The sequence below is a fragment of the Eurosta solidaginis genome, chromosome 1 (genome assembly GCF_040869045.1).
Source record: "Eurosta solidaginis isolate ZX-2024a chromosome 1, ASM4086904v1, whole genome shotgun sequence".
Lineage (NCBI taxonomy): Eukaryota > Metazoa > Arthropoda > Insecta > Diptera > Tephritidae > Eurosta > Eurosta solidaginis.
The window spans coordinates 258,513,041-258,524,127 of NC_090319.1; positions in this window are offsets into that span (position 1 = coordinate 258,513,041).

Below are 11,087 nucleotides of genomic sequence, written 5' to 3' on the forward strand. Positions count from 1 at the left end.
GAAATAGTCCGGAACTGAACCAGATGGGATCCCGCACTGATCCAGAAATGATCCCGGAAGGGTGCAAAAACTATCCCGGAAAAGTAACAAAAAATTCCGAAATGGCTCCAACGGCATCCCGGACGGATCCAGAAATGATCTCGGAAGGGTCCCCAAATGATCCCAAAATGGTCCCGAAATGACCCTGATGGATCCGGCAAACCATCAAGAAATTATGCCGGAAGGGTCCCCAAATGATCCCGAAATAAAACAGAAAAAGTCACGAAACGACCCCTAGAGGATCGCCAAATGATCCCGTATTAGCTCTGAAAAGGTCCCGAAATAACCCCGACGGGATCCCGGACAAATCCCGAAAACCATCCAGAAATGATACCGGAAGGAATCCCAAATGATTCCGTAAAAGTCCCGCATTGATTCCGACGGGATCCCGAACGGATACCGAAAATCATCCAGAAGTGATGCCGGAAAGGTCCTCAAATGATCACCTAATAGTCCCGAAATGACCCTTAAGGGGTCATGGACGGATCCCATAAACCATCCAGAAATGATCCCGATATAGTCCCGAAGAAGTCCCGAAATGACCCTGACGGGATCTCGAACGCACCCCTAAATGACCCTGACGGGATCCCGGACAGATCCCGAAATCCATCCAGAAATGATCTTGGGAGGGACCCCAAATGATCCCGAGAAAGTCCCGCAATGATTCCGAGGGGATCCTGATCGGATACCGAAAACCATCCAGAAGTGATGCCGGAAAGGTCCTCAAATGATCACCTAATACCAAAATGACCCTGACGGCATCCCGGACTGATCCCAAAATCCATCCGGAAATGATCTTGGGAAGGTCCCAAAATTATCCCGAAATAGTCTCGGAGAAGTTCAGAAATTACCCTGACGGGTCCCGGACGGATCTTGAAAGCCATCTCTAAACGATCCCGAAAAATTCCCGAAATGACCCTGACTGGACCCCGAAAGGATCCCTAAAACTATCCAGAAATGATGCCGAAAATGTCCTCAAATGAACACCTAATAGTTCCGAAAAGACCCTGACGGGATCCCGAACGGATCCCGACAACTATCTAGAAATGATGCCGAAAGGGCCCGCAAATGATCCCGTATTAGTTGAGAAAAAGTCCCGAAATGAACCCGACGGGATGCCGGACGAATCCCAAAAACCATCCAGAAATGATGCCGGAAGGGACACCAAATGATCCCGAAAAAGTCCCGCAATAATTCCGACGGGATCCTGAGCGGATACCGAAAACCATCCAGAAGTGATGCCGAAAAGGTCCTCAAATGATCACCTAATAGTCCCAAAATGACCCTGACGGCATCCCGGACAGATCCCGAAATCCATCCAGAAATGATCTTGGGAGGGTCCCAAAATTATCCCGAAATAGTCTGGGAAAAGTCCAGAAATTACCCTGACGGATCCCGGACGAATCCTGAAAGCCAATCTTAAATGATGCCGAAAAAGTCCCGAAATGACCCTGATGGGACCCGGAAAGGATCCCGAAAACTAACCAGAAATGATGCCGGAAAGGTCCTCAAATGATCTCCCAATAGTTCCGAAAAGACCCTGACGGGATCCCGAACGGATCCCGACAACTATCCAGAAATGATACCGAAAGGGCCCGCAAATGATCCCGTATTAGTCGAGAAAAAGTCCCGAAATGACCCCGACGGGATGCCGGACGAATTCCAAAAACCATCCAGAAATGATGTCGGAAGGGACCCCAATGATCCCGAAAAAGTCCCGCAATTATTCCGACGGGAATCTGAACAGATACCGAAAACCATCCAGAAGTGATGCCGGAACGGTCCTCAAATGCTCACCTAATAGTCCCAAAATGACCCTGAGGGCATCCCGGACAAATCCCGAAATCCATCCAGAAATGATCTTGGGAAGGTCCCAAAATGATCCAGAAATAGTATCGGAAAAGTCCAGAAATTACCCTGACGGGCTCCCGGACGAATCCTGAAAGCCATCCTTAAATGATCCCGAAAAAGCCCCGAAATGACCCCGACGATATCCCGGACGGATACCGAAAATTATCCAGAAATGATGCCGGAAAGGTCCACAAATGATCCCCTAATAGTCCCGAAATTACCCTGATGGGATCCCGGACGGATCCCGAAAACCATCCAGAAATGATGCCGGAAGAGCCCCCAAATGATCCCGAAAAATCCCCAAATGGCCCCGACGAGATCCCGCACGAATCCCGAAAACCATCCAGAAATGATGCCGGAAGAGCCTCAAATAATCCCGAAAAAGTCCCCAAATGGCCCGGACATACTCCAGAAAAGTTCCGAAATGGCTCCGAGGGAATCAACGACGGATCGCGAAAACCATACAGAAATGATTCCGGAAGGATCCCAAAATGATCCCGAAATAGTCCGGAAATGACCCAGATGGGATCCCGCACAGATCCAGAAATGATCCCGGAAGGGTCCAAAAACTATCCCGGAAAAGTAACAAAAAATCCCGAAATGGCTCCTACGGCATCCCGGACGGATCCAGAAATGATCTCGGAAGGGTCCCCAAATGATCCCAAAATGGTCCCGAAATGACCCTGATGGATCCGGCAAACCATCAAGAAATTATGCCGGAAGGGTCCCCAAATGATCCCGAAATAAAACAGAAAAAGTGACGAAACGACCCCTAGAGGATCCCCAAATGATCCCGTATTAGCCCCGAAAAAGTCCCAAAATGACCCTGACGGGATCCCGAAAGGATTCCGAAAACAATACAGAAATGATGCCGGAAAGGTCCTCAAATGATCCCCTAATAGTCCCGAAATGACCGTGACGGGATCCCGACAACTATCCAGAAATGATGCCGAAAGGGTCCGCAAATGATCCCGTATTAATCGAAAAAAAGTCCCGAAAGGACCACGACGGGATCCCGGACGAGTCCCAAAAACCATCCAGAAATGATGCCGGTAGGTATCCCAAATGATCCCGAAATAGTCCCGAAATGACCTCGTCGGCATCCCGGACGGATCCCGAAAATTATCCAGAAATGATGCCGGAAAGGTTCCTAAATGATCTCCTAATAGTCCCGAAATGACCCTAATGGGATCCCGGACGGATCCCGAAAACCATCCAGAAATGATGCCGAAAGGGTTCCCAAATGATCCCGTATTAGTCGCGAAAAAGTCCCGAAATGACCCCGACGGGATCCCGGACGGATCCCGAAAACCATCCAGAAATGATGCCGGATGAGCCCCAAAATGATCCCGAAAAAGTCCCCAAATGACCCCGACGAGATCCCGGACGGATCCCGAAAACCATCCAGAAATGATGCCGGAAGAGCCCCCAAATGATCCCGAAAAAGTCCCCAAATGACCCCGACGATATCCCGGACGGATCCCGAAAACCATCCAGAAATGATGCCGGAAGAGCCCCCAAATGATCCCGAAAAAGTCCCCATATGACCCCGACGAGATCCCGCACGGATCCCGAAAACCATCCAGAAATGATGCCGGAAGGGTCCCCAAATGATCGCGAAATAGTCCCGAAATGATTCCGGAATAGTCCCGAAAATGTTCCAAAATAACCCCGACGGGATCCCGGACGGATCCCGTAAACTATACAGAAATGATCCCGGAAGGGTCCCAAAATGATCCCGAAATAGTCCCGAAAAAGTCCCGAAATTACCCCGGCGTAATCCCGGACCGATCCCGAAAACCATCCAGAAATGATCCCGGAAGGGTCTCGATATGACCCTTACGGGATTACAAATAAGGTGAAGCTAATTATAAAACCATGTTAATAAGGCAGCAGGCGCATTGGAGCGAATAAAAAGTTAGATAGAAACATACAGGTAAAGCTAATAAAAGCGTGCTAATAAAAACAATTGAAGGATGCCGGATGGCGGGAGTAGAGGAGAGGACCACTGACCGTTCCTCCAAAATTGTCTAGATCTCGTTCTGTATGTACCAGATACCAAAAACTATTGATTTAGGAGAAAATTTAGATTGAGTTATAACAATTTATGGATTTTACACCAGAGGGGGAGATAAAGGGGGGCGGGCGGAGGGTATCACTGCTTACTTTGTAAGCCCTCGACTTATTTGACCCCTTGAGTCTGTGATATTGGTGAAGGCCAGTATACGTAAAGTTATAATGTGTAAAAATTATGAAAAATAATTTCTCGAAGGGGTCGTGGGACCCCCACCCCTCTTTCCATGCTCGAAAAAAATTTCGCTAGTAGACTACTGTCTGTGTCCCAAATTTCATCAAAATCCGTGTAGCCATTCTGGCGTGATTCAGTCGCAAAGACGAAAAAATATAATAATTAAATTATAACTGTTCCTAGGGGGCGGGGACCACGCCCATTTTGAAAAATACATAGCTAGTAGATCCTTCTAGACTATTGGCTATATGTGTGCAAAATTTCATCCAAATCGGTCCAGCCGTTCTTGCGTTATTGAGTCACAAAGACAAACGTCTGGACAAACATCCAAACATCCAAACATCTTAACATCCAAACTTTCCCATTTATAATATATATTAGATTAGATATATTAATTACTAATACGGTATTTATTTTACTTAGCTGATGAGGTTTCCTCTGTAGCTGAGCAGTTTTAGATTTCGACGGTTAACAAACCATTGCCTTACAACGACTCGGCATGAACAGGATTAACCTGGTTTCATTGGACGACTTGGGGGCAGTGCGCTGTCTCAACGTCCATAAAAAAATATAAAAAACAAGTAAGGAAGGCTAAGTTCGGGTGTAACCGAACATTATATACTCAGTTGAGAGCTATGGAGACAAAATAAGGGAAAATCACCATGTAGGAAAATGAACCTCGGGTAACCCTGGAATGTGTTTGTATGACATGCGTATCAAATGGCAGGTATTAAAGAGTATTTTAAGAGGGAGTGGGCCATAGTTCTATAGGTGGACACCTTTTCGAGATATCGCCATAAAGGTGGAACAGGGCTGACTCTAGAATTTGTTTGTACGATATGGGTATCAAATGAAAGGTGGTAATGAGTATTTTAAAACGGAGTGGGGCTTAGTTCTATATGTGGACGCCTTTTCGAGATATCGCCATAAAGGTGGACCAGGGGTGACTCTGGGATTTACTTGTACGATATGGGTATCAAATGAAAGGTGTTAATGAGTATTTTAAAAGGAAGTGGGCCTTAGTTCTATAGGTGGACGCCTTTTCGGGATATCGTTATAAAGGTGGACCAGGGGTGACTCTAGAATTTGTTTGTACGATATGGGTATCAAATGAAAGGTGTTAATGAGTATTTTAAAACGGAGTGGGCCTTAGTTCTATAGGTGGACACCTTTTCGGGATATCGTTATAAAGGTGGACCAGGGGTGACTATAGAATTAGTTTGTACGATATGGGTACCAAATAAATGGTGTTAATGAGTATTTTAAAAGGGAGTGGGCCTTAGTTCTATGGGTGGACGCTTTTTCGAGATATTGCCATAAAGGTGGACCAGGGGTGACTCTAGAATTAATTTGGACGATATGGGTATCAAATGAAAGGTGTTAATGAGTATTTTAAAAGCGGGTGGGCCTTAGTTCTATGGGTGGACGCCTTTTCGAGATATCGCCATAAAGGTAGACCAGGGATGACTCTAGAATGCGTTTGTACAATATGGGTATCAAACGAAAGGTGTTAATGAGTATTTTAAAAGGGAGTGGGCCTTAGTTCTATAGGTGGACGCCTTTTCGAAATATCGCCATAAAGGTGGACCAGGGGTGACTCTAGAATTAATTTGTACGATATTGGTATCAAATGAAAGGTGTTAATGAGTATTTTAAAAGGGAGTGGGCCTTAGTTCTATAGGTGGACGCCTTTTCGAGATATCGTCATAAAGGTGGACCAGGGGTGACTTTAGAATTTTTTTACGATATGGGTATCAAATGAAAGGTGTTAACGAGTATTTTAAAAGGGAGTGGACCTTAATTCTATAGGTGGACGTCTTTTCGGGATATCGTTATAAAGGTGGACCAGGGTTGACTCTAGAATGCGTTTGTACATTATGGGTATCAAACGAAAGGTGATAATGAGTATTTTAAAAGGGAGTGGGCCTTAGTCCCATAGGTGGACGCCTTTTCGATATATCGCCATAAAGGTGGACCAGGGGTGACTCTATAATGTGTGTGTACAATATGGGTGTCAAATTAAAGGTATTAATAAGAATTTTAAAAGGGAGTGATGGTAGTTGTATATGTGAAGGCGTTTTCGAGATATCGACCAAAATGTGGAACAGGGTGACCCAGAACATCATCTGTCGGGTACCGCTAATTTATTTATATATGTAATACCACGAACAGTATTCCTGCCATGATTCCAAGGTCTTTTGATTTCGCCCTGCAGAACTTTTTCATTTTCTTTTACTTAATATGGTAGGTGTCACACCTATTTTGCAAAGTTTTTTTCTAAAGTTATATTTTGCGTCAATAAACCAATCCAATTACCATGTTTCAACCCTTTTTTCGTATTTGGTATAGAATTATGGCACTTTTTTCATTTTTCGTAATTTGCGATATCGAAAAAGTGGGCGTGGTCATAGTCAGATTTCGGTCATTTTTTATACCAATAGAAAGTGAGTTCGGATAATTATGTGAACTGAGTTTAGTAAAGATATATCGATTTTTGCTCAAGTTATCGTGTTAATGGCCGAGCGGAAGGACAGACGGTCGACTGTGTATAAAAACTGGGCGTGGCTTCAACCGATTTCGCCCTTTTTTACAGAAAACAGTTATCGTCCTAAAATCTAAGCCGCTACCAAATTTCACAACGATTGGTAAATTTTTGTTCGACTTATGGCATTAAATGTATCCTAGACAAATCAAATGAAAAAGGGCGGAGCCATGCCCATTTTGAAATTTTGTTTTATTTTTGTATTTTGTTGCACCATGTCATTACTGGAGTTGAATGTTGACATAATTTACTTATATACTGTAAAGATATTAAATTTTTTGTAAAAATTTCACTTAAACAAAATTTTTTTTTAAAAGTGGGCGTGGTCGTTCTCCGATTTTGCTAATTTTTATTAAGCATACATATAGTAATAGGAGTAACGTTCCTTCCAAATTTCATCATGATATCTTCAACGACTGCCAAATTACAGCTTGCAAAACTTCCAAATTACCTTCTTTTAAAAGTGGGCGGTGCCACGCCCATTGTCCAAAATTTCACTTATTTTCTATTCTGCGTCATAGGTTCAACGCATCTGCCAAGTTTCATCGCTTTATCCCTCTTTGGTAATGAATTATCTCAATTTTTCGATTTTTCGAAATTTTCGATATCGAAAAAGTGGGCGTGGTTATAGTCCGATATCGTTCATTTTAAATAGCGATCTGAGTTGAGCGCCCAGGAATCTACATACCAAATTTCGTCAAGATATCTCAAAATTTACTCAAGTTATCGTGTTAACGGGCAGACGGACGGACGGACGGACATGGCTTAATCAAATTTTTTTTCGATACTGATGATTTTGATATATGGAAGTCTATATCTATCTCGATTCCTTTATACCTGTACAACCAACCGTTATCCAATCAAAGTTAATATTCTCTGTGAGCTCTGCTCAACTGAGTATAAAAATACAAAAACTCCGTTCTGAACACTTTTTGGAAAATTTTTCTAAAATGCTCCATTTGCTTGATGGGGTCATTTAAAATGATAGTAATAAAATACTTGAATCCTTTAAGTCCTTTAATTGATGGTGCTAAAACGTACATTAAGATCATGATTTTCTACTTTGGTTTATATCATGAAAACAACTTCTTAGTACTGAAAATAAGTACGTATTTTCTGAAAAAAATATTTGGGGAACCGGTTAAGCAGAATTAATGTGTACGGTGGGGTCGTCAGTATGCAAAAAAAAATTGCTAAAGTAATGCTGCGAGAGTGCTTAGACTTCAGTTGTTGAATTTAAGGGTAAAGTTTATGAAACAAACTTATAAAACCCTTTCCCACTCTTGGCAGTGGACATGTTTGTGTTCTTTTCTGGAATAAATATTGCACGATTTTCGTTGCTCTCCCGAAAGTTTCCGTCCTCATTTAATAAAATATTGTCCAAAAAAGCATCATTTTGTACACATTTAGTGATCGTTACATTATTAAATAGTAACGATAAGAAAGAAAGGAAATCCCCATTAGATAGGCTTGCAGAAACTTTGCCAAACATGCGCTCATTTCCTACTGGTACGCTTGGTGTATAAAATTATTTGAATACATTTTTTATTTTTATTTGACAGATCACAATAGATTAAATGGTTCTCAAGAAATTATGGTCTTATTATACAAGGTATATTATTTTTTTTCAAAATATGTGATTGTTAGTTTGAATTGAAAATATTATGCAACGAAGTTTGAAGCCTATTTATTTATGAATTAATTTTAACCCTTATGATTTGATGCATAAAAGGTTATCCCAAATAGAAGTGAATCGAAGGCGTGTACGGACGTGTTTTTGTTAGCTCCGTGCAAATATTTATATTGATGGACGATAAAGTTTGGTTTTAATATAACAAACTCAAAAACTGAAAATAAGCAACTTTCCAAGAAGTTTGTTCGTGTTACCAATTATTTTCATTATAATTGTGTGATTGCGAAAAAAAAAATAAAATAAAAAAAAAAAAATAATATACATCATCGCTGTGTCTTCTGTGTTTATTTTTTTGTTGCTTCGCGCTTAATTTACATTTTACATTTTTCATATGATGTCTGCTACCTCTGCCAACGTTCCACCTCTCAAACGCCGGTCAAGCAAGGGCTCTCCATTAGCTAAAACAGCAAAATTGGAGGAGAGTACGGTTCTTGCTGCGCTTCGTGATTTGGAGGCAAAGGTCCAACAACAATCAGACCAATTGCAACAACATGCGGTCCAATTGGAGTCTCTCTTTGACAACATATCTGGTAAGTTAACTGCACTTGAAGTTAGCATTACTAAGAGAGTTGATGAGGAAGTTGGTGCTCTTAAAGAAAAAGCGGTCGAAGCAGAGATGCGCGTAAACAATTTGGAAGCGTTGGTTGGTGTTTGCAAGAGTGAAATGAGTAACCTGCAAAATCAACTGAAGAGTTTGCAAACTGCGAAAGCGATGCCGGAATTTGCCTCTGATGCGGTAATCTTTGGTGTGCCGCATATACAGGGAGAAAACTTGAAAAGTCTATACAACCAAATCTGCCTGTCGATTGACTTCTTTTCGCCGCAAATAAGAGATATTTTTAGAATTGCGCGCTCATCAACAAATGCAGACAGCGCAATAACAATTAAATTTTATAGTCCGATGGATCGAAATCGTACGCTGCGAGCATTTAGTGAACATCGAAAGCATGGCGCAACGATACAAGGTGGAAGCATGGAACAGCTGATTATAAACTTTTTTCTTTGATTGGATACATCAAATTCAGGCGCAGTACGATTTTGACATTTGTCCATAGAATTTACAAAAACAAAGTACATGGAATTTTTATTTATGTTTGTAGGTATGTCACCATGCTGCCACCTGTATCATTCCGCTATGATCGAAAGCGAACAAAATCTATTATCTCTCTGCTCCGCTTGGTATTGATGGCCAATTTAGAATATATGAGAGCGTATCACGAGAAAATAGAAAGCTGCTTCAAGAAGCTATCAAGCTGAGACGCGCAGGCAAATTTGTCTCTGTATTTACACTTCGAGGTGAGGTGTTTGGAAGAGTTACCAAAGAGTCCGTAGCAGTGGAAATATCAACGAATGATGATTTAAGACTTTACTGCTGACTATCAGCCGTATGCGTATGCAGTATAATTTACTTAGTTTTAACTTTTGTATGTTTACTTTATATTTGTTTATGCATATATATACTCCGTATATCAACATTCAAGTTTATATTTAAAAAATCTTTTATTTTGATTTTAAGTATAAAAATTTATTTTTGTTTATTTTTGAGTTTAGATATTTTCCAACTAATTAGAATTTTCTTTTTTTGAAGTTATTCAAAATTTTAAGTTAACACGAAAACTCAATTAAAATTATTTTAAAAATTAAAGTAAAGAGTACAAAGTAGTTAACACTATATTTACTCCCCCTCCAAGAAAATTTGAAACAAACAAATTATTAATTAATATTAAATGTAACCTTTTTTTGTTTTTTGTTGTTTAATGTATTTATATTTAAATTAGTGTTAATAAGTATGTTTGCTGGTTTAAGTAAATCAATTGAAATATTTTTAATAGTATTTTTGTATTGAATTGTAAATGTTTTATGTTTCTTAGAGATAACTTTAAAAGGTCCTTCATAAGGTGATTCTAAATTAGATTTACGAAGAACTTTAACAAAAACATACTCACAATTTTCTAATTGTTTAGGAACGAAAAAATTTTCTTTGCTATGGTGAAAAACTTTAGAACGAACAAGGGAATAATAATCTCTTATTTTATGAAGAGCGTCATTAGAAAAATCATGTTCTTTATTACTATTTGAAATAATTAATTCACCAGATATTCTAAGTGTTTGGCCATAAACAAGTTCAGCAGATGAACATTTTAAATCTTCTTTGATAGAAGTTCGTAAACCAAGTAGAATGAATGGTAAAGTGTCAGACCAATGAACCGAGTCGTTTGATGCTATAATTGCTGCTTTTAAAGTTCGATGAAATCTCTCTATCATGCCATTTGCTTGGGGATGGTAAGGAGATGTATGAATTTTATGAGAACCTAAAAGTTTAGTTAATTCTGTAAAAAATTTTGAGGTGAATTGTGAACCTTGATCTACTGTAATATTTAATGGTATACCAAATCGTGGTATATAATTTTGAATAAAAGTTTTTACTATAGTATTTGTTGAAATATCTTTAAGCGGATAAGCTTCAGGCCAACGTGAAAATCTGTCAATAATTGTTAAAATATAACAATTTCCATTTGAAACTGGAAGAGGTCCAACAATATCCATATGAATATGTTCAAAACGGCCTGATGGTATTTGAATTTTTTGGATAGGAGATTTAGTATGTCTTGAAATTTTGGATTTTTGACAATTGATGCAAGATGAAGTCCAATCGTTAATCTCTTTACGCATGTTAGGCCAATAATATTTATTTTGAATTAATTTTCTAGTTG